Below are 26,457 nucleotides of genomic sequence, written 5' to 3'. Positions count from 1 at the left end.
GGGCTTTAGCCCCCTTTCCCCCTTTTTTCCAAAACCGTGTACAAAAAAGTCAGCATGCATGGTTAAACTCCTCCCCCACTTTCAAGCTCAGCCCCTCCCACTATCAAAGTCATTCCATGGCCCATGTTTTACTGTGTGTTTTTTTTTCTTTTTACAAATATTGCTAGTATTTTCACACTGGCAAAAATACCAAGTATTTTCTGATATAGGTAAATCAAGGTGAATTTCCTAATAAAAAAATACTGGGTATATATGCTCAAAATTCGAGTCAGTCTGAAAACACCTATTGAGGTGGGAACACCTAGCATGTTCGAAATGACATTGAAAACTCATTTCAAATCATGACTTTGATCGGTAGGACTTCCAGTGGAGGAATTGTCTTCTAAGATCAATATCATTCCATGGGGGGATTTGTGAAAAGACAAGAAGCTTTGAATAAACCTATGAAATTGCTACTTACATGTAAATCCCCACCTGAAGACAATCAGATGTCTCGAGATAATTAATATCTGCAAGGAAAAATAAAAGAAAAATGCACTGTATTTCAGCAGGAGACCACTATTGTATGATCGGTTATGGCTGCATTGCTGTATCTGGCCAGTAGTCTGAAATCCGAACAGAACTTCTAATAGGCCATGGTCTAACTCTGTGCAAAAATTATGGGGAGCAAAATATTTACTGTACCTTTTCCATATATGCCTTGATTGTGAATGAAAATTCCTTTCTCATTCAAAAACAATCATGAATAATTCAATGAAAATAGAGGATTGTTATTAAAGATATTTTTGTCACAATTGGCAACCCATAGTTCAACCACAACTTTGTCCACCAGAGTTTAGATTAAACCCAATTTCAGAATACAAGCTCCTGTCTAAAAGTTGTGAAAAAATAGCCCCCAAAAATATTCTATATAAAAAGAAAATATGTGAATTATAATAAATTCAGGGAATGCATAAATTCACTAGATTAAGAGTAAATTTCACTTGTTAAAAATTTTTTATCTTTTAACAAGTGAAATTTGTTTGAACGTTTGTTCAGGGTTCCCTAACACAAAGGTTAGCAATCAATTGTATGCTTGATTTTCACAATTAATTATGTACATTGTAGTCAATGCAATCAATCATAGAAAAATGTTCTAAGATCATTGCCATTAAAAGCTTTGTATTATGGGTCCCAGGTCATTATGTTCATTCTAAAGTCGCTCCAAACTGAGTGATCCTTAATGTCATTCAATAGAGGAGTAAAAAGCAGGTGAAAATTCACTCTTTCTCTTGTTTGAGAAACTAGATTTTCCCCATACTCTCAAAATCCAAAGCCAAAATTCTTTTTAAAAAACTTGCCTTTTGAATGCCTTTCAAAATCAGACGAATTAGTCAAGGAAGTTTGTCACGTTAAACAAAATATCATCCGCATTATCCATCCAATAAATTTTTTTTTTAAGTATTATTTTCAAGATGAAGGGGCTACCTGACCCCTAAAATGAATAACCTTAACACATTTTCTTGTTCTATATTACGACATGGATCCTACTAGGATCCATGATTAAAAGAAAGGTATAATAATATAGTATTCCTAAGATTAGGATTTTCCTCGCTACTTGTCTGAAAGATAATCTGGTGACTGTAGAGTCCGAAACCATGATCTGCGTAATATGATAACACCCTTCTGTTTCAGGACAATATGAGTAGGTGTGAATGGAGCTTGTATCCCATCATATCACCTTCCCACAATGCTTTTCACCCATTCTTTACTAATGACCTTACCCGCCCCTCATATTGTAGTAATCTTCTTTCATGAAAGGAAAGGGGTCAATGACCAAGAAATGGAGAAAGGACTTGGCCTTGTGTTTTTCAAACTCAGAGGGAAAAGGTTGAAGGGAGAGGTCAAATATGAGAAGAGCAAGAGGTGAAATTTCTACTACATGCACTTCAGTTTTAAACACGACCCTATGAAAATCTAATTGAAAATATATGTGCGATTTTTTCCATACATTTAAAACGAAAGCCCATCTTGAATTACTGACATTGGAGTGTAACAAAGCACAAAATGAGAGAGAGAGAAGAACATCCAAAACCAAAAATGTTGGAAAATGAGGCACTTGTTATTCAATTTATTAAGTTATTTAATCTACACTAACCCACGAACAATCCAATGGATTTATTTTCAAATTTTAAGTGATTTGAATTGAATTTTTTTTAGCTTTAAACTAAAATGTTCATGTTGGCATTTTGGCACCAATTTCGTTTTCTGATTCATGTTCGTGGTTCCAGCTTCAAAAAATCAGTTACCCTCAGTAAATATGTAGAACCAAGGATGGATCCAGAGAGGATATCTCATCAAGAAAGAGTCTTAAGATGAAGACTACATAAGATCATCAAGGTGAGCTTCTGGAAAGTTGTGTTTAGAGTAGAGACAGGTAGAGGGATATAAGATTGTTTGAGGGGGTCTCCAGAAAGTCCTTCTACCTGTCATCAAGTTCACACCAACTCTGAGGATCAAGATCTAGTACACTGTGATCTGACCCACCCACACTCACCATGGACTTGTAGGTCCATGTTCATACCGACCCGACCATTGGAATACCCATAAATTTACAACAACTTGTTCAGGCTTTAAAAAACTACCAGATAATTATTTTCTGCATTCATACTACCAGAAGCAAACTCTATCAGGTGAAGTTCTTGAAGTGACAAACATGCACAGTATGGTCTAATTAGCAGGTGAGGAACAGGAGCACCCCAACTACCAAGTGGGACGACAAATTTCGCATTATTTTTCTCTCATTGAGAATACATTGGCGAACTCGGAAAATCCCTACACAAGTTCTTGTAATATAAAAATTAGGCCTACATGTACCTTATATTTATCAGGTATTTTTAACGAATACTACATTGACTACAAGTGTTTTGAATTCATGTTGTCAACAAAAATACCTGGTGTTTTGGGGGTCATGGTAAATCAGGGTAATTTTCCCAATCAAAGCATAGTACATGTATGTATCTAGCATTTTTTTAACTTCAAGTCGGTCTGAACACACCTGCAAGCTCGTTCTCCATCAGCCCAAGTTTGATCAATCATGAGATCCTAGCCTGGACCCAGTACATTAAAGGACAAGTCCACCCCAACAAAAAAATGATTTGAATAAACAGAGAAAAATTCAACAAGCATAACACTGAAAATTTCATCAAAATCGGATGTAAAATAAGAAAGTTACATGTATGACATTTCAAAATTTCTCTTCATTTCACAAAAACAGTTATATGAACGAGCCAGCTACATCCAAATGTGAGAGTCGATGATGTCATTCACTCACTATTCCTTTTGTTTTTTATTGTTTGAAATATTAAATATTTTTATTTTCTCGTCATTGTCATGTGAAATGAAGTTTCATTCCTCCCTGAACACATGGAATTCCACTATTTTAACATTTTGTGCTTCAGGCAAGGAGGTCCTGATCGTCAAATTCGTAAAAATTAAAATATTGTATAATTCAAACAATAAAAAACAAAAGAAATAGTGAGTGAGTGACATCATCAACTCTCTCATTTGGATGTAACTGGCTCGTTCATATAACTATTTTGTTAAAAATAAGCGAAACTTTGAAATGTCATAACTTTCTTATTTTACATCCGATTTTGATGAATCTTCAGCATTGTGCTTGTCTGATTTTTCTCTATTGATTCAAATCAACATTTTTCTGAGGTGGACCTGAGTGTGGCCCTGATTCTACAATTCATTGCATAGATTTATTGTGTATGATTAATCTTAAACATCAGCCCCAAGATCAATCGCTAAGTTTCATGATAAAGGGCCCTGATTAGTCCTGTATGTAAGAATGCTGAGATTCCAGAAACCCAATCTCCATCTTTTCTGCCCAAGTGGGGGGGATTCTCAAGCATGCTTGATGTATGTGTTGCATGTTTCAAAAGCATGAGATCCAAACCATGCATATTACATTAAAGGCTACAAGGATGAACACGGATGATTATCAGTCCGTGTACTCCGGGATGAAAAATTGAACAAATATTAAATGTGTCAATTGACGACTCAATGTTTTAAAGAGAAATTCCAGTAGTTGCAGTAAACACTGATTTCATGAGAAAGTCTGTAAAACAAGGCTTAATTGTCAGTATATCATCGAGGATCTAGATCTGGTACAGTTACATTAACTGAACTTTGTGAAATCTTGAAATCTACGCTGAAAAATGTTCACACCGAAGATCCCCAACACAGATAAGCGCACGTGGGACAATGTATAATTATTGCTTAGGGCGTCGGGCCCGACGCCCTACCCGATTCCTGTGCTTATTTGCTGATTTCTCAGCAATTACACAATTTCTTCCAGAATTCTTTGGCACATGCGTTTTATTTATACAAACAGACACTTTGGTGGTCATTTCATTGGATTCTGTACGAACTCATTTTGATATCGTTACCAAAACTAGCATTTACCTTTAAACAAACAATGCTTCCAAAAAGAGACTTTGTTTTGAATCTTTTAAAGCTTAACAAATAAGTTGGCATAAACATAAACCTTGGTTAAATCATTATTGAATGCAAAATGAATTTTGATTTTTGTTAACAATAGCTGATCGCGAACGTTAAGTTGGTCAAACAAACTTCAGTGCACAAAATATGGAAGCTGAGCTGCTAATTGTGTATGATTATGTGACTCATATTTTGGTTGCAATAATTGGCAGAAGAAATCATCATGCACAAGCCAATGATTTGGCATGTATGACAATTTGCATACTTTACACCTTGAGGTTCATGTATATAAAGCAAAAGAGAAAACACTGAGCCCAATACATCAGTGATATCCAAACCTTTCAGTAAAACCACATCTAAAATGAATATTTCCAACCGCATCAGGACCCACTGCTGATTTCTCCTGATTCTATGAAGTCAGAGGTTCTCTACCCCGACGACCCTCAATACATGCTTGTTTCTAGGATGTGTTCACATTTGTTTGCCTGTCTGTGTTAGGGATGAAACTCCAATTGGTTTCTGGGACTGAGATGGTTTTATACAGTACATTTGATTATAATTACAAGCAAAAAGTCTATTCCAAGTTTAACAAGTAGAACGCCTCTGGCAGTCTTGCCTGCATTACGGAATTCGATATAGCAGCAGACTTTGAAAACAGCTATAGAATTATTATTCTGTAACGAATACATTCGTATGAAAATATCATGTCCATTGCCCCAAAATGACCTTTGACCATGATCATGTGATCTATTATGTGTGCCAAACAAGCATTTATACTTGGTTACCCTTACATGTATGTCTATGTTTCATGAAATATAGATCCGTACGGTAAACTTTCTAAGTTATGATGTCAATTCATAAACATAACCTTAGGTTAAGATTTGATGTTAACGCCATCACTGCTGTCGAAAAAGGCGGCGCCTATTATAGTCTCATTCTGCTATGCAAGCGAGATAAAAACTTGAAAGCAATGCTGTTTCAGTAAATGATATAAGATGGATTGCATGAGAGAAGGCTTCTGATTGGTCAAATGCCCTCTTTTGGCAATTATGTAATCTGGTATATGTCCACGATTGTGACATACACCAGCAATTTCTGCATGGTAGCGTGTGTAAAAAACCTCATCTGCGATATTTTTCCATTTCAATAAATATTTGCTATTTTGTTGTACAACCCCTTGGAATTTTGCGAAAATATGACTTTTTTTCTAACATGATAAATCTATGAAAAAGGAGCATAAAATATTGAAAGCAAAAAGCAATATCCCAAAAGGGCAAATGAAATCTAGGACAGCTGTCATGCGCAGCTAGCCAGCAGGCCACAGCAGTATTACGTACACCTTCAACTTTTACTGAGCGCAATGAATTGAATCGTATTGTGACGTCACCTCCTATAAAAGCAGTGCAACGGTCAGATAAATGTTGATTCAATTTCAAGTCAGAAGTGTTCCCATCTTATATAAAACACATGCTAATTGTCATTCAATATACAAGATCACTCGTATTTCTCTTGTACACAAAATACAAATACACACACAAGAAATTTGAAATCAAAGGATGCACATAGCATGCATGTACATGTACATGTAAGCCTAAATATTGCCTTACTGGGAGTTTTTAAAAGTTTGTACTGGAGAATGTGATCCCTAATTGCAGGAAATTGTGACATTTGTAAAGAGTAAAGGTCCTCTGTCTACTCATCTATTTGAAGTCTTTATTTGGATTGATAGTTGGCATTTCAATTGCACGATTCGAACTGCACAATTCGCATTGTGCCAAGTGAAAGGGCTCAAGAAAATATCCTGTACTACTGATACTCAGTTCTGAGCCTTCATAGAAAAAGGCTTCATGTATTCCAAGGGTGCGTTTATTCAACACTTTTTTACCCTAGAATCATGATTAGAATCATGATTCAAATCACGATTCTGCAGAATCACGATTGCGTTTAGTCGAAAGTGGAAATAAACGTCTTTCAAATCACAAACATGAAACACGGAAAAAGGGGCGTTTGGAAAGACGTTTCTGTAGAATCACGAACGAAAAAGGTCGTATAAACGATATCGTGATTTGAATCATGATTCTATGACGTCATTGTGTCGTGCTTCTTCCGGGTTCGACTCAAAGGCGCGCGCTGTGTTTCGTGCAGGTTAATTTTCGTGTAGCAGTATTGCCAGTGTACTAGTACCGGTATATGCCAATTGTCACGTGCATTTAGGAATTATCATTCTGTGTATTGTACCCCGGTGTTGTACTGTAGCGTCATTTGTATATTTCATTGTTTTCATCAATCATATCTTCAAGTTCCAAAGGCACAAATTGGACTGACGACGAACTCAGGGCTCTGCTTGTGCTTTGGCCTGAAGCAATTAAAAGCATCCCTTACCGGGATTCACAGAAATAAGACGATACGAATCCCTTTCAGCGGCGCTTGCGAGGGAGGGATTTCTACGGAGATGTAGCACCGCCTGTCGAGACAAAATTAACAGAATTCGTGCCCAGTACTCCGGGCCAGTACTACGGCTACCGAACACCATTTTCGATGAACCGACAAGATTTAATACAAGTAAACAAAAACAATACGAGGTACAATACACGGAATTCTGGAAGTAAAAGATTTATTTTTCGGAAGCCGAGTAAACGTTGCACAAACGATCGCGCGTTAGCTCGGGCGGCAGCAAAAATCTTGCAGCCGACTTGAAGTTAGAAACAGGCGCGAAAATGTTGACCTATACTTCCTGGGTCAAACTGCGCACTGTGATGCGCACTGGATCGGCCCGAATTCAGGGAGAAACAGCGTTAGAAAGATGGTCGTATAAACGCTGATTCTGTCGGATCGTGATTCATGTTGCTGTTTTGAATCATGATTCAAATCGTGATTCAAATCATGATTCTGGGTTGAGGTCGCATAAACGCAGCCTAAGTTTATCAGAAATCATTGTCAGTGCAAGAACGCACTTAACACCACACTTTCGCTCATCGCATGCACACAAAAAAGTTAATGCCAGCACATGTACAGGATGTACAAGGATGTACAAGTACAAGGATGTACAAGGATGTTTCTTCACTTATGGTGTGTGCAAAAATGTTCTGCTATGGGTGTTCTTGCACCGGAATGATGAATTGTGTGTATTCTTCTTCCATGAAATAAAGTTATTTGTTAGAACCACACAGACAATGTTGGACCTACAATGTACTAATCCAGAATTCATTTTCTAGTATATCTGAAAGTATGAAAATTGACAAGATTCCAAGGAGATCTCGTCCATGCCACGGTCTCTTCCATGCTTCTACATGGCAAATCCTTGGGACAGGTTCACGCTATAATATGCCATAAATTAGAAACACCTTGTTTTCTGTTTTATAAATTTCCCATTTATAATGATATTAAAGCAGTTTTAAAAAGAGAAAATTTTTAGAAAATAATAAGTTTCCATGCAGACAAAGCGAAAGGTACATGTACATGTAAACATGGCTAACAGGTTTGAGGAGTATATTTTTCACTTCTGCAGTTTTGATTTATTAGGTTTTTATTTGATTTTCAGGATTTTTCTCTGTAATATGGTCTAAAATTGTGTTTCCTGAGGAATTCTGTTCTCCTGAGATCTGTGAAAGTTGTCTGTTATCCGGTGTCACAAAAGACTGTGAACTATTTCCACCATAGGTCAGGTCACAGATCTTAATCATTTATAAAACCCTAAGAAAGAAATTTTATTTTAAAAAAGCCTCAGTTCAGACTACAAAAGTGGTTCGCTTTCTGGAATGACCACAGCAATATCAACATAGCTCTCATGAACAAATTCATAAAACAGAAGCTGGGATTGACTACCTTGGCATTCATCATCAAAACTTGTAGGTCATCAGGTTTTCAATACCATCATCAGTTTGAAAACCATTTGTACATGTAGGCCTTGTTTGTTTTTTTCTGGTTGTGCTCGCAAGAGTACATGTACACCAACCCCTGCACCCCCCCCCCCCATGCAATCTGTTATACTTGATGTTCTAAAGAAACAAAGAAGAGCTGTGTGAACACATTGCACTGTAAACTGACACTGATAAAAGTTGAACAGCAGGAATAGCAGCAACAGCAGGATATCATGCCAAATGGTTTGCCAGTCATTACTACTCAGGGTCCATCCGACTTACTAACACACAATGACTAAAACCCTAAAACAGGGCCTGCAACATCAGGCTAGGCAAGTACATAAACTTGGCATAAATCTGTGTAATATTCCTAGATGCATTCGCCCCATGCACAAACACAGAATACTTGGGCACTTCCTGTGATATATCACTTTGGTCTAAATCTATGTATCGTTGTCATGGTCAAATTCATATACGTACTGTAGTCATATGTAAAACTAACTTCACCCTCCTAGACAGTATCAGTGAATCATTAGTCTAAGTCATAAGAAGAGTCTATTATGTACATGCAATGAGGCCCATTTGTTTTGTTTTGTTTTTTTCATTGGCCTGCACTCTTATCAAAATTTATATTTTTTTAATAGGGGGAAGGCTTGAAGGGGCAAGTCTACATGAAGCACGGTTGCATGTATCTGCGGCAAGTTGGCACTTTCGAGAATACATTCCCAAATATTTTTTAACATAATACATGTATTTTTTTTTTAATTATAAAGGGGCAATCGTTAACACCGTGTACAAAAGTTAACTAAATAAATTTCAGAACAAGATGGCGCTGTTTATCTTATCTCAAAATGGGAGGAATGCTAATCGAGTGCTGCTCGAGTCCTCCTTAATGGAAGACTCAAATATTTTCATCTCATCAGGTTGACCTTTCATGGATTAAAATAAACCGCATCAACAAGTTTGCGAAAGGGGTATTAATGTGCCTTCAAAAAGATACATGGAGAGGTTGACAAACGCAGCAGCATGACCCCCAAAAGTCACCTCACTATATCATGTGTGTGGTCTGTGCAGGGACGTTCCTGGTCTGTGCATCTCAACATATTTTACATGTACATGTACTCACAAAGTTTTGTTTACCATTAACATCAATCGTATAGATTGTGAACTTACCGAAATTGTGTAGTTACATGCCTTCATCTGTAATTTGCCACCCCTAGTTTTATTAAATAGAAATATGGCTACTCAAATGATATCAGGAAAAATGTGGTCTCCAGAAATATAAAGAATGGAATATCCTGCCTTGGGCAGGTACAGTAATTCTTGTAGAAGGTGAAATGTGGAACTGAAAAGTTCCATTATTCCATATCTTTATTTTTTCATTTTTTTAGCTATTAAAATGTTAGACAAGCTTTAAAGGTCTGATATCACACCCTACCTAATACTACATGTAGTTGGGGGTAGCACTAGTGCAATGATTGTCAGGACTTATTGCCAGAAATATGGATTGGTTGTGCAATGGTAAATTCAGGGTCTGAAGGTTTTGGCCTTGGCGCAATGTATCTGCATGATTGAAGGAGTCACGTAGCCTAGCGAGCTGGCGCACTGCACCACCACACAAGAACTTTACTTGGGTACTTCACACACATATCCAAATATTACACCTTCAGTGTGTAAGCGTATTACGCTTCATTGCATCACTATGAAAAACATAAGTGATTTATTCAGAAAAAAGGTTGGAAAGAATGGGTTGCAAACAAGGGAATGCAAATTGCAGTTTTAGAAACCATTCAACAGGATCATAATATCGCCTATCAACCCTACTTTCTACAGTGTATGTCATTTTATGCCTTTCTCTCCATAAGAAGATGAAAAATTTGCACTATCAAGTACTATATCAGTCTTTTCCTGCATCTATCTCTATCCCCACTCTATATTCTCCCAGATTTGGAAATAAATTTTTTTCATATCTATGTACATGTCTTGCCAAACGAGGTATGTGGAACAATGAATTTATTGAATATTCGAGGTGAAATCAGTCATTGGCATTGGGTGATAACTGAGATTGACGTAATTTCAGCAAAGTATCTAGATAATCAGAATGATTCAGGCTTTCTTGTATCGTGTTGTTAATTAGATGAATTTCACCATGACGATCAGTTGATTTCTATAAAAGTAAATGAATATAAAAGTAATAAATATATTGGTCAACTTTTGATGAATATCCATAAAAGAATACGACAGCTTTGAATGTTTTTTTTGTTTTGGGGGGGGCAGACGTGATAAGCGAGCAACTCCCCCACATATATTCATAAATTCTCATTTTTGGTGGAACATGATTTTAATAATGAAACTATTTTTCTTGTAAAGAGGGTATGAAATAATTTGCCAGATGATACATCCATATCACAAATAAAACCCCTTTTCAATTTTTTTTAGAAAAGGTTTTTTTTTAATTCATTCTTTGTCTTAATGAACGACTTGCTTGTCCACCAATAGGTCAGTATTTTGAGATCTCCCTCTTAAATGCCGTGATTGCAGTTTCAAGACAAGTTTGTCAAAACTGTCAATAAAAACAAAATAAGTGGACATTTACCCTTTTTTTCCTGTAACCCAACTAAATAGCCTAATATATTCTAAATCAGATCAACTCATTCATGAATTTGAGAATCACATGTGACAAGAAGTGTTCATGTATATGAAGCAGAAAGAATAGAAAAGGGCAGCTACCCTAGGTAACTTAGTTCAACGCACTGCCCTTTTTCAAACGGCTGCACTTTTGGAGGCCATTGTCTACTCTGTTGGTCAATTCAGCAGTGGATGGAAAGGGGAGCGAGAACAGAAAAACGGCAGAGAGCAGGGGCATAGGAGAATGAGCGCAGCCCTCAAAAGATGTGTGCACACGTCTTCTGAATGTATATTTGCCTTCATTCTGTGGTAATATGCAGATGTCGCTGTAAACAAGAGAGGGAGGGATGTGGCGGGCAGCAGAGCTGATATTCAAAGCTTGGCAACAAAACGATTGGTAAGCAAGGCAGGAGGAAAAGTGCAAGTATTTATTGGCAATATAAGATGATTCCAGGCTTCTCCTGACAAGACGATATATGTCTATGAACACCTACATGTACACCTATCCTACTTGCACTTCAATGCAGGCCTGCATGTATGCATTGATGGGCCAAAGAAAATATTGTGAGCCCAAGAATATACCCACCAGGAAAGAAGTCCCTATCCCTTGCCAAAGTATTATTCAATCAATTTGTTATAAAATTGAAATAAAACAATAGATTCAACCAACAAAAGAATGAACAATGTAAAAAGTAAAAAAAATTAATGAATAAATAAAAATCACAAATAAATATCAAACAAAATATCAATAACCGATGTACAAAAAACTGAAGAAATGAAAATTAGAATAATCAAATCAATTAATCATTAAATTCAAAAGTAAATGAATGCATACAAATTTTAGAAATAGATATTGAAAAAAATATTCAAATTCATTTGATATTTCTGAAAAAAAAATGAACACTGAATTTGGATTTTAATTCATATTTTCAGTGTAGGCCTGCATGTGTACAAGCCCTTTTCCCCTCGCCCCCCCCCCCCAAAAAAAAAAAAAAGAATAAAATAAAAAAATAACAAGAAAAGTTGTTTATAGGCCTAATTGGAATAATTATCAAAATACATTACAAAGCATAGATCCATGTACAATTTAATTATGCTGCACGATACTCTTTTATCATCAATCTTATGAAGCCAATGGATTTTGCTCCATGCAGACTACCAATATTTGATACACTGTCCATTCCTTAGCACATGACGCCCATGCATGAACAGCACTGCGCTCAGGCAACATCCAAAATGGTAAAGGTCATGAGAGAAACTGTGATGGGGAGGAGAGGGAGAGAGAGTGAGTTGTAACACCATCCCATGGAAATGCCAGGACTTGCTTTATAACATCATTATGTATGAGTGTACTAACATTACCAATGGACTCTGCCTGGAGATCAGTGGTTGGCATGGAAACCCAAATTGATGTGTATCCCATTCATCGGGATAGTCTGCTCAATCCAGACAACATCAAGTTGAGTAATCAAACTTTTACTGGAAATCATTGTCATGCCACAAACATTATATTGCAAAACAAAATCCAAAGATTTGTGTTTGGTATAAATCAAAACATACCTACAGGTATAGTGCGATTCCACACTAGAACTTCAAAAATATCATAAATTTCAACATGCTTTCAATCAGTCATAAGTAGTGTAATATTTTACTATGATACCTAAATTTTATGAAAATCATGAGTTTTAACCAAAAGTGAAGACAGATATAGTTTTAATTGGGGGGAACAATGAAATTTTAAATTTTCTATAATTTTGCTCATTGAATAGTCAAGTACAAACACCGCCTGAAACAATTATTTGCAAAGCAAGAGAAGATTGAAAACATTGCAGGTCAGTAGAATGATATATCATTGATGGTTCCAAATAATATCTACTACATTTTCATGATCCATAATAGGGGCAGCCCTGATTTTTCCGAACCTATTTTTGGCAATGTCCCGTACGACACATGACAATGCAAAAGTTTTTCCTACAATTTTATTTTTGATGATGCAATTTCATAAAATCAGTTTCTCTTTGTTTTACCCATGGGTGATCGATTTATCCCATAAGGATCTAATTACTGCCCTTCATTTTTCAATTATTGTCCTATTAAAAGTTGTCCCGTACGACACACGCTGTGTCGTACGGGACATGTCCCGTACGACACACAATATAATAATGCATTTAATTGCAGGATTTGGATTCAGAAACCATAAATAGTAGGCATATCTAAATTGATTCAATTGATTTAACATAAAGTGAACTGAAAAAGTACTTCGTTTATCTCCATAGAACATGAAAAAAGTGATTCTAAACATTTTAATTGATTTCATGTAGGCTTATTCTTTTGTGAATCCCTTTAGCTAAACTGGTGATTTTCACTGATCAGAGCAGGTTAATTTCTTTTCATTGAGCATGAAAAGAAAACTTTTATAATTATTTCAACCTAGCCTGGAAGATGACTTCCTCTTGTATGCTAATGTGGAATTATTATAAGATGTAAAAAAATGCATATCAATCATCATGATCATCTAATTTCGACTTCCCTTGATGATCACTATTTTTTATCTACAGTATTGAAACTCCTTACTTTTTTCAAGTTGTAAAAAAATCTGGAAAATAAGACAAACCATATGGTTTCATGAAATGCAGATGGGTTTGAAAAAGTAGAACCGCATTTCTTTGGAAAAAAAATTGTGACAAAAAAGCAAAAAAAAAGTGACAGTTGTGACATATATCATGTAGATATACATTTTATATAAAAAATTCTAACATTTCAGCCCCATAATTTATACAAAGTTTCATTCATTCATTGTTTAAATAGTGTTTGGAAATCATCAATTAATTCCCTAAAATATAACTTCACACAAAACCTCAAGTTGTCAGCTCGTAAAAATGCTGTGAACACTTGTACATTTCCCATCATGAAAAAATTTTAACATATTGCTCCCAATTGTATATATTGAGGTTACTTAATTACATTGTCCTGAATGACTACTTATTCAAAGATTTTTCATAAAAAAGGAAGAATTTAGGGGCAATGCTCCTGATTGATAAAAAGTTGATTTTTTTCATTCAGGCTGCCCAGTACAACACGCAAGTGCCTGTACAACACACAAGTGTCCCGTACGACACACAAGTGTCCCGTACGACACAGAAGTGTCCTGTACGACACACAATTGTCCCGTACGACACAATATTTTGTTTATGATATATTGACAGAAATATTCAGCTAATAGCGGTTTCTAACCTAATGAATGTCTTAGTTTGATAGGATTATCATTATCATCAGCCAAATAATGTGATTGAAGAAGTCAAAATGACATAAAGTAAGAAAGTTTGGCTTCAATTTAGAGATGTCCCGTACGACACATTTTGGATGTCCCGTACGCCACAATGTTCTCGAAAATTATAATTTGCTTTGTTTATTCATGAATGTTTATTTTGCTTTCTTTTATAAATGTGTTTGTTCTTGGGGAATTGTGGGTCAATTTGAGTTTAGTTTCAATGAAATTTATCTGCCCAACTCACAGACTTTTGAGTACGAACTTGAGGTTTCTAAAAAAGCCACTTTTTCTGCGTCCGTACGACACATTACTATTTTAAATCTGTATTATACAGGATGTGAATTCAAGTCATGTTAAGTCTTGGATTTTCTAACACTCTGGTAGTACTTGATGATCACCTATAGTTACTGGAATATTATTTTGTTTTTTCTTGCCAAAACTGTAAAATGTTCTCTAAATGTCCCGTACGACACTTATGGAATCACCCTATACATGAATAAATTTATTTTTGCATAAAACAAAAACAAATTTGAAATAATATCAAATAGATTTACTTTTTGCCCCCCCCCCCCAAAAAAAAAAAATAATAAAAATCAGATTCCAAATATATGAAGAGAAATTTTTTTCTCTAATTTTTCTGCTTAATATCAGGATGAATTTCCCCTTAAATATAAAACTGATTTTGAGAATTATCTAAAAAAAAAAAATCTGTGCTAATGAAATAATTTAAGCCACAATTTAAGATATTTTACACTTCAACTTGCCAAAACCATTTAGTTTTATTTCCATAAAGCTCTACATTTTTTCTCTTTTTTAAGTTTGTAAGAACATGTATATGAACAATGTGTATTTGTAGAATTATAGAAAATTTAGTTTACAAAGTTTAATAGATCCATGCCTATGAAAAATCACATAGGCAGGGTCTAGAGCTGTTGAATCACATTCCCTGATTATTGATGTAGCGATGATTTTCCTAAATAATGATGACAGCAAATGATAAAAAAGAACAGCAGAATTTGTTCTTCTTTCTCATGTGCTTTGAATGATTTCTATGCCTCTTTTCAAAACTTGGGGATGAACCACAAAATCTTGTCACTATCACAAATTGGCTTTATGAAAATAACACCAGACAGGAAAAAAAAAAAAACAAATTATTTCCTATTGAGCTAAATTTTGCTACCATGTGTTGTGCATTTACATGCTTTGAGAAAAATAAGAAGAACAAAGAAAAGACAGAGTTTTTGATAAAGATTGCTGCATATTTTTTTTTTCATTTTTTATAAAATAGTACAAATCTACTTTAAAAAGTTGCATGCAATAATGGCCAATGTCTGAGAAGATAGTGCTGCCACGAAGTGAACGCTTCCATGCTACAAAAAATGAACAAAAACTAAACTGTATCAAATAAAAAATGAGCTAACACTACAAAACCATAGTCTCTGGAATCCTGATTCATGTTTGTGAATGCCTAGGAGTTCTATAGGTCTATGGGTTCAGAAATCTGAAGCCTTAGTTCAACTTGGCTCTTGTGAAATACACGTACATGTATCAAAGTTTGTTGGCCTATCACTTGACATAACTCTGTATAACCTCCCCTTGTCCTTTCTTCCCTAATCTTTTTTTTATCCTTCTCCTCTTTTTTTGTAGATTTCTCAAACTGGATCATAAAGATATGCAATGAAAATAAAAGGCTACAATGATCAAAGCTTTTGAAACACAATAACATTAAAATAATATTTCAAAAACGGGGAGGGGAGGGGGGCTCAGTAGCAAATGGCGCTTGCTTGAGCCAAAGCACTCGCTTGGGTGAGAAAGTTCCAGTCATTTGCTTTTACACCGCGACCATGGAAAAATCCCTGAAAACATGGGTAAAAATCTGTTGGAATTCTGAGATGGGGTCAGATAAGTTTCCTGATCAGAGAATACCTGGACGACCTGGTAATCTCTGGGTCAGCCTGAATAACACCAAGAGAAGAATTATAAAGAGAAATGAAGAGAGAGGAAAGAGAGATAGGGAGAGTCACAGGTTTCTTTGGTTCACTATCACCATAAATCAAACCAACAAATAGACATACCTGCAGGCACTTTGCTTTCTTGCCTTCCTAACCTCTGCCAACCAGTTGTGATTGATGAGCGCAGCTTGTTGAGTTTTACAGTCTCTGGGAAGAGAAAGAAAAGTGGGTAGGAGAAAGAAAAAAAAACAACATTAGATTTGTTAGTTTTATATCTATTCACATCGAGTTCATTGAACCTGGAGTTTATATCTCCCGTCCCTGGTCCCTGGATGGATGTGTAGCTGTTTGGCATTTTCTTTCATTAGGTGGTTTCAAACCGCCTCGATTACAAGAATCCCCGTTAAATTACGAGAATTTTTTTAGGCTAAAAATACCCATTAATTTATTCGTGCATTCACATCGCTCTGAACAATACCCTTCGGGATAAGTTCCTGAAGTTACGAGCATGCGCAGTATGGTCTGATAAACAGGCATGGCGCGAGATTCAAAATCACTAGCCCAGCAGCCACCCACAGCTCCCGCGCCCAACGACACGCTGGGATAAAAAGTTCCCGTAAATTGCTTTCACATCGCCAAAATACCTGTGACCTTGGAAAAATCCCCGCGAAAGTTCTCGTAATTTCGCCAAGTACCTACTATTTAGCGGGTATTTTCTTTCGGGGAAATTACGCGTAGTTTGCTTTCACATTACCAAAATACCTGGTATTTTCTGATCGGGGTAAATTTCCCGATCAGAGAATACCTGGAACTGGCGAACTTCGAGGCGGTCTGAAACCACCTATTGTCTCATTTTTTTCTTCTTCTTTTGGATTATTGCTATGACACAGGCACTACTACAAGGTACCTTGCAGCTTTTAAGTTTATATTGCAAGAAGTACACGTATGTTGTAAAAAAAAATGTGATTTTAGTATTTCAATGACATTTTATTTTGAACTCCTTTTTTTTATTTAAACTTTTGACATTATCCAGTATCTTGACATTATCCAGTATCCTGTCAATATAGAAATGCAAACTTGCATAATTACATGTATTCAATCATTCTCACATTTCATGAAACCAAAATAGACTTTGTTACCATTATGTATCAAAAACATACTTGTTACAAATTATATACATGTATGTAGGAAAACAAAATGCAAATCATGTTCTACTAAATATAGAATATTTAACACAAATATGATGCGATGTTTGAGTTGTACATGCAAGCACTGTATGTTTTTAATAGTACTATCTCTCGTGTCAACAAGAATATCTCAAGTATCTCTGAATAATTTGCATCAATATGTACATGCTAAATAGGTTCATTATTGCGGATTGAAATAACATGTATGGAAAGAATCTTCATGACCTCAAAACAAGAACTTGACTCCTTATACGAAAGAAACAATATCAGTCAACAACAAGCATCATTTGATTTTTGCCGGTGATTTTAACTTAATTACAATTTAAAGACTATCATGTACATGTACATGTAAGTAATAAATCAGACAAATTCTACCAATCAAATGTTCTAATTAGCACACATCGGATGTCAACAATGAATTCATGAACTCTCAACTCATGTTTTTGTCTATTGCCTCTATATCCACATGTAGGCTACATGTACCTGCACATTACATGTTCAGCTGAATACGTCACAAGGGATGTATGGTCAAGAATCCTCGAAAATCGGCTCTTCTGGCTCGAGAGAGGGCAGTTTATTTACTCAACAACCAATTGACCTTTTTTCCTACTTTGGAAGTGATTATTAAGACGTGTTCAAATGACTCTTCAGGAACTGCACAACCCACGCAGACTGTGTCTCAGTGGGCTGAACAACTTCATGTATATTTCTTATTCTGTATATTTGTTATCCAGTACAGATATTGGTAACAAGTTGAATTTCTTACAGGTTGGGAAAAATGCAGCCTGGATAAAAGAAAATACCAAATGTTCTTGTTGCAATCTCATCATGGGATTTATTTTTCAATTTCTTTACTATAGAAAACAGTTTATTCAAATAATTACAATAAGCATATATTTATCACCATGCTTTATCTATTCCATCAAGGTTTGTTCTTTACAACAAAACTCACATGTACAAAGGTACATGTATATGTTAGATCCTGCCATTTTTGTTTAAAATCTCTTCAGAATTTGCTTAATTTATTTAGTAAGCACTTGTTACAGAATTTCACTTCTGTTTGGATCAATCGGTATTGTTGATTAAAAATATCAGGAGTTGCAAATAAACTTTTAAACACTAAACATATTTTGCTAAAATATTTCTTTTAGTCTCCATTGGTGCTCCAAACAGGTATCCGAGATATATTCCCGACAAAAAATGGTTTCCGCTATCACCAAAATGCAACTTCCAGGAGTCTAAGGGTGTGTTTATGCTTCCATTGCGAAGACAGAATCAGTGTTTTCACACATTGTTTCAAAACATTGATCGGAGTGTTGTTTATGCTTTCTTTTTCAATTTATTGAATTACGATAAAACTTTTTTTTAAAGCAAAATATTGAGGTAAATCAAAATTAGATATAAAAGATCATGCGATTGTAAACAATCAGCAAGCAATGTGTTTGTGGTGGTTTGTTTACAATCGCATGTGAGCTAGGCGGATGATCTTCTATATCTAATTTTAATTTACCTCAATTTTTTGCTTCAAAAAAGGTTTTATCGTTATCTAAACAATAGTACCAGGTGTTACTATATTTTCATATAGAAAAATAATTCTGAGTTTCGTAATTTTGTCAAAATAATGAGATTATGAAATAATGAAATTTTATCTAACAGAACGGGTGACAATCTATCCCAGCCACGTGAAGTTCATCGTCGGTTTATATTGTCTGCTGCTATTCGTTGAGTTGATTTGCCTTCAGGTTCGAATATATTCACTTGTTTGTAAGTACAGTTATATCATTATTTTACTTCTCATTATTTTGGTTATAGAGGGAAGAGACTCTGTCTGCATGTGGTCATGCTGGAATTCATTTTCATGGATTTGACCTGCGGTGCAGCTACATGTACCAGCTGCATGAGTTGGTAGCGAATCGGCATGCAAGTTGAATTTCCGAGTCATCATCACCTTCGTAATTCCCTAAATTTACCTCCATCCACGTCACTTTGTTGTTCTAGAGCTAGAAACTTTATCATCATTCTCTTCATCTTCAAAATAATCAATTTGAAAATCTAAATCTAGATAAACTTCTGGGTTTTCTTTCATTTTGTGATCAAAGTTTTCAGTGAGTGTGGAGAAAACGTACCCTCGCAACAGGTTTTGCATGCAAATGGAGCTTGACGTGGGAGAGCCAATCACGTCTCTCGTACATTCATGCAAGTCATCAAATTCGAGTCAATTCAGAGACCGATGCAAGGCATATTTTGGAGAGGCATTTCAGCTCTTTTTAATTGGCGATTTCCACCTCATGTTTTATTTTCGTTATGTTTGAATGACCAAATGATAATCCCCACATCATTACCTTTCCACTGATATATAATAAGGCCATATTCATATTCAATATATTTCTACTTTAATAACACAGGGCACGGTGGCTCAGTGGTAGAACGTCCACCTCAGGAACAGGAGTTCATGGGTTCGATCTTCGGCCGAGTCATACCAAACGCTTATATAAATGGGACCTCTGCCTTCTTGCTAGATGCTCAGCATTTAGATTGGAGGAGGGTGCAAAATTACATATTATTATGTTATGCAGGCCCCAATGGTTGAGCAGTATCCTAACTGATGTGGCTACCCTGGGTAAATAAAACTTTATTATTATTAATTTACCTTTTCCAAAAGAAACCTTGTTTTGCTTAAAATGGAATTTTCATTTTTTGATCAAGTTATATTATAAACAGAAAATGATTTTCAGAAACAACGGCCATTTTTTTTTAACAAAGAGCCACTGCCCCTTACTCTTTACTGTTCTTGGGATCTTTTGGTACCCTTTTTCATCTTCCCTGTTTATTTCAACGTGGACCATAGACATTTAGGCTACATACCTGCCAACCACTAAACTGTCAGCCAATCACATCCATGTTACGAACATGTTTGGCTGGTTTGTTTGCATGCTCAATCTGCATTTAATAGAAACATGACAACGAATGATCAAACTTCGAAGAAAGAAACCAACATGAGTATTTGTCATAAACAAGTGGAATGCCTCTGGCCGTCTCACCTGCATCACGCAGTTCAATATAGCAGCAGTGCTGACTTTGAAAACTACTCTAACTCGCACAAGATGTTCAGTGATACATGGTTACTATTATGTCCACTTTTTATGAACTAGACCAATAAACTTACAGAGATATGATGGTTATTCAACAAAAAACCCCAACATGGCCAAAGTTCATTGACCTTACATGACCTTTGACCTTGATCATGTGACCTGAAACTCGCACAGGATGTTCAGTGATACTTGATTACTCTTATGTCCAAGTTTCATGAATCAGATCCATAAACTTTCAAAGTTATGATGGTAATTCAACAGATACCCCCAGTCGGCCAAAGTTCATTGACCCTAAATGACCTTTGACCTTAATCATGAGACCTGAAACTTGCACAAAATGTTCAGTGATGCTTGATTACTATTATGTCCAAGTTTCATGAGTCAGATCCATACACTTTCAAAGTTATGATGGGAATTCAACAGATACCCCCAATTCGGCCAAAGTTTGACCCTAAATGACCTTTGACCTTGGTCATGTGACATAAAACTCATGCAGGATGTTCAGTGATACTTGATTAACCTTATGTCCAAGTTTCATGAACTAGGACCATATACTTTCTAAGTTCTGATGTCATTTCAAAAACTTAACCTCAGGTTCAGAATTTGATGTTGATTCCTCCAACATGGTCTAAGTTCATTGACCCTAAATGACCTTTGACCTTGGTCCTGTGACATGAAACTCTAATAGGATGTTCAGTAATACACATGTACTTGATTAACCTTATGGCCAAGTTTCATGAACTAGGTCCATATACTTTCTAAGTTATGATGTCATTTCAAAAACTTAACCTCAGGTTAAGATTTGATGTTGACGCGGCCGTCGCCGTCAGAAAAGCGGCGCCTATAGTCTCACTCTGCTATGCAGGTGAGACAAAAAATCAGTATTTTCTGGCATATATTTTTGAAAGGTGGTTATATGTTGATTAAATGCATCATTATCTTGTTTTCTTTCTTTTACCGTTTTTCGCCCATCAAAAGGGGGGATAAAGCAGTAATCGAAGATGCGAAGTTAAGCGTCAGTCAAACCTCCACCATTACAAGACCTACATGTATGGCCATCTTTGGTCTACTGACGGAGGGGATACCGCGGAACCCAGACAAAGTCTCAGTGGAGCATATCCATGTCAGAAATAGACTTGTTTATCGGTCTAGCCACTAGGAAACTCTGAACAAAGATTTCATGCCGATGTCCCAGATTTGGACACTTAAAACAGGGATTCCATTCAATTAATTTTTCATTTTTGACACTCTATAAATTCGTGTTCCACGCTTAGTGCAAAAAAACACTGTCTATTCAAGAATCAAGTCAATAGATAATAAGTTTTTCTGTGGGCCCAGGGGTCTTAATCTCATTCAAAGACTGGACTTGGGAGTGACAACTGGGGTTAACTGCTGCAAGCACTAAGCATACGCTGTGTCCTGATTATCTTCCTGTGTTAGTTGATAAACCTACGTGGAAGCCTGGATGGGCTTACAATACTGTCGAAGTCGGTGCAAATTTCATACTCTATTCAAACTTTAGTTCTAGTGAAATCAAAATCGGACAAAAATTGCAGTAAAACCTTCGGCTTCAGTCAAGATTGCGTAACACATAACAAACACAAGGCTCAACATTAGCAGAAATTCCCCCCAGGCAACCATTATTAAAAAAAGCTAAGTTTTGTGGCCAGAATCAGGCAACCAATAATTTTCAGAGTAGCGCAATTTTTCTCCCGATTTTGCAAGCATTTATCAATTTTTCTACAGTTCAAAATACGAGCCTGTTTGCCATGCGCCCTTTTACTTTATCTAGAAAGTCATAACAGTACGTAATGTAGCTATTATCCAACCACCATGCCTGCCGGCCGGCCGGCATGAGTTTTATTCATGAAGCCATTGCAGCTGTTCGCTAGCAGCCTATTCAAACTCAGGGAGCTGCGATACGAAATGTTGCTGCTAAGAAATCTTCCACAGAACTTTGAAAATCTATTAAAAGTCAAAGTCAAATTTTACACCAATGAAATGCCCTTTCTACAGCCGGCCTACTGCTAAAATCTGATATACCCTGATTATTTGCAAGCATTAAAAAGAGGAATTATCACCTCTCTTTTGACTCAAAAAGACAGATTTCCAAATGAACACACATAAAAAACACATCTATTGGTGAGTACATCACAGTCCCACATGTGCATTTGTATGTGTGTTGATACTTGGTTTAATAAAGCTGTGTCTTTTCTAGCCAAAAATAAACAGTTTCTTTCTTTCGTGTTTGACTTCTTAAACCACTCTTGACAAAGTAAATACTTTGGGAAGGCATTTCATTGATATGAAATGTAATTTTTTTTCCAACATTTTGGAATATATAGATAAGGTCTATTTCACACTTTTTTCCAGATATAACTTTTGCTATTTCTTATGATTTTTTTCTTTCATTTTTTTGACAGTGGTTAAACTTCCCATTGTTATGCCTGATTAAAGAATATATGTTTCTACTGAAAAAATGAATAATAATACAAACTAAAAGATATTAAAGTAGAAATGCACCATTCCCAAAAGGTAAGTGAAAATTATTTGCTTGGCTTTTAAAGGTTAAGTCCACCCCAGCAAAAAAGTTGATTTGAATAAAAAGAGAAAAATCCAACAAGCATAACACTGAAAATTTCATCAAAATCAGATATAAAATAAGAAAGTTATGACATTTTAAAGTTTCACATATTTTCACAAAAAAAGTTATATGCACATCCTGGCTGGTATGCAAATGAGGAGACTATGATGTCATCCACTCACTATTTCCTTTGTATTTTATTATATGAAATATTCTAATTTTCTCCTCATTGTCAAGTAATACAATGATTAATTCCTTCATGAATGTGAAATTAGAATTGTTTAATACTATATGGTTCAGTCAAGTTGGTCCTTATTGTCAAATCTATAAAAAATGAAATATTGTATAATTCAAATGATTAAAAAACAAAAGAAATAGTAAGTGATGGACATCATCAACTGACTCACCTACCTAGTTGTGCATATCACTGTTTTGTGAAAAATTGGTGAATATATTGGCAAAACATTAGCAAATTTTGCTACATTTTGCGTGAGACCATCAGCTCCGAGGAAATCTAAAGTTGTCGACAAGCTTCAAGAAATTGTCAGTTTGCAAGCAGAGCCAGAGGTCTCCAGAAAGTAAGTAAAATGTGATAGAGATACCATCCAAATTTATGGCATTTTAACTCCGGGGGGGGGGGGCCACTTCCATTCACGAGTGAATACCATGCGCGACCATGGGGTCTCGAAAAGCACCCCAAACACGTAATTTCCATATTCTGAAAATGCACCCCTTTACAAGTATTGGCGTGTGAAACCCTACCCTTAACAAGTACCATAAGTAACGGAGTATTAACCGCACCCCCAACTTTGGACTAAAAAAAAAAAAATCTTACATTTAGATGCATATTTGAGGTACGAAGAAACAAAATCTAAGTTTTTAAGATTTCAAAGTATCCAATTCCAAAGAGATTACCGGTATGCGGAAATCTGCTGTTCTTGATCAATTCATCTACAAATGTTAGAAAGAAAGAACGGTCCCGACAAGTTTGGCAACTTACACACTCACTCACCTCACAGTGCACGCACACACACAGCACTGCCATTACATGCAAACTTCGATACAGTACCACTCATGCCAGTACATCAAATTATGATCTGTGTCTTTCCCAGCGTAGGAGGAAGAAACATTCACATTTCTTGCATCACAAACTCACAATCACTTTCAGAAATTTGATGTCTTAGCATGAATTTTGGATACGGGATTACAGGAAGGTTCAAGAAACAAAGAAATTGACATTTTTTCCAGTTGTTTTTTACGGCTTCGTGCCGTCTCTCTCGTGCGTGGTTTACATGGTATCTTATGAAAAGCAAATAGGAAGGAAAAAAAAAGCTGGCGCGAAACGGGACTTTGAATAGCAGCTTAAGTCGCACTATAACCACATTACAACGCAATCTCTAAGCTCACTCAACTCTCGCTCATCGGTGACAAAATATTACCGAGTATGCTTGGCGTCTCTTAAATTAGCCAGGGAACTTCACTACTTTGAATCGAGAATAAAGTCAAAATTAGTGTCATGAGGGTGGGTGCGTTTGTTATGGACAACATTTAATTAAGATCGTAATAATCGCTTCCCATTACCCGCGGCTCATACCCCTCTAAACGACATTGCCTGGGCGGCTACGCCCGGACACTCGATGCGTTGTGAACTGGCAGACATCGTATATGTACGGGAGGGGTTACGGCGGGCTGGCTCAGACGACCCGTCACCGTGTATAAACCGCACGGTTTATACACGGTGTATAAACCAACTTTTGCTTTTATCCCGCCGAGAAAAAGGTGCGGTTAATACACCGTTACTTACGGTATTGAAAACAAAACGATACTCTTGGCGAATGTTCCCTGAAATGAACCCCTAAACAAGTACAGGATTATTTTATTGTAATGGGTCCTTCAGTCGTCGGCTTTACCTTATTTGGTTTAGTACGACCCCACCTTCTACACCTCGCGCAAATCGGACTCTAAACAGGAAGTGTTGGGGCAAAAATGACATACTTTATAAAACATTTTAATTTTGTTTTATCATCCCCGCAAATTCGACCCTAAACACATAATTTTCCTAGTGAAATAGATACCCTTTTTTCATTATTTTTGTGTTATTGACAGCCTTATCACGTTACGTACGTAACGTGGCCTTACGTAGCCTATCGTGAAAAAGACATCCTCTTTACGTGTTTTTTTGGTCACGCATGGTATCCACTCGTCAATGTGAGTGGCCCCCCCGGCCCAGGTTTTAACTTCCATCTGAAACAATCATCTTACATCTTACAACAATCATGCGCAAACTAAGGTCACACTATATCATGGCACTTTTATTCACCCGAGCGCACACTAGTCGATCATCCTGGAATTTTGAGAACGCAATACCAATAACTTACGAAACCCGTGACCTACTTTACCACGTTTCCAATTTACAATTCCGTCAAGCTAATTTGACTTTGGGATCTTGACTTCCGCTTGGCATTCATGATTTAGATTAATTTTGTGTAAACTGTGAGAAATGTTTGACAGAAAATCAACTTCATGATAATTTTCAAAATGGGCGCAAATTATGGTCACCCCATCATCATGATCATACACAGTACGGTACTACCACTTGTTCACTGCTACTATCCTGCCTGTGGGGAATCTACAGGTAGGACTATGTATGCCAATGTTGTACACAGTACACAGTACAGAGCACACACTTTAAAAAATCATTAGAATATCACTTTTGTGACCAAAATTACTAATTTCCATACAGTTGCAATTTATTTTTTCATTAGTTACTTGGGAATAATTTTTGTATTTATCAGAGAGCTCAAAAACTTGAATTTTGGGCATATTTTTGTGTACGCCCTCTATTGGTGGAAAGTAATATGGAAAGAAAATTTTCATTTTTTTTATCTCTATTTTTAATTAAGAAAAAAATAATTTAAAGAATCAAATTTAAATTAGATTCAAGTTGTATGAATAATAGGTGTAATGGAAACTGTCAGTGTAAAAAAATAAAGCATTTGCCCCAAAGAAAAAGAGAAAATAAGCCAAACATTGCCACCCTCATTTTGCCACACATGGAGATATAAGTGAGAACAAGGTTATATCATAACCTTGTTCATTGAATGAGTGGGTACCGTACTACTAGTTTCAAATTCACAGACAATACACGAACAGTGCAGCTTGTATTGCAACGCACGTCGAGTCAACATGGTCAAGTCAAGATACGGACTTTTAAAATCCTTTTTTTCATTAACAAGTATTGATCTTAGAGACTAAAAAATACGGAAACTTAAGATTACCATCGATCAAAAGTAACTTATACATACCCTGGTGAGAAAATGTGACCTCATAGAGGACTTTAAAGCGTTTTGGTCTTCCTAAGTTCGACTGAATTGGGTTCGACAGTAGACGACCAA

The 26,457-nt window shown here is 36.1% G+C and overlaps 1 long non-coding RNA gene across 1 annotated transcript; it reads right to left on the bottom strand.

Moving 5' to 3' along the window:
• On the bottom strand, positions 1 to 26,457 carry LOC121419123. Its single transcript, XR_005970557.1, has 3 exons — positions 26,368 to 26,457; positions 16,323 to 16,406; positions 1 to 509 (listed from the first exon to the last, which is right to left on the bottom strand). It is a non-coding gene; the product is annotated as an uncharacterized LOC121419123 (long non-coding RNA).

Source organism: Lytechinus variegatus, chromosome 1 (genome assembly GCF_018143015.1).
Source record: "Lytechinus variegatus isolate NC3 chromosome 1, Lvar_3.0, whole genome shotgun sequence".
Lineage (NCBI taxonomy): Eukaryota > Metazoa > Echinodermata > Echinoidea > Temnopleuroida > Toxopneustidae > Lytechinus > Lytechinus variegatus.
This window is presented reverse-complemented; position numbering and strand designations above follow the sequence as displayed.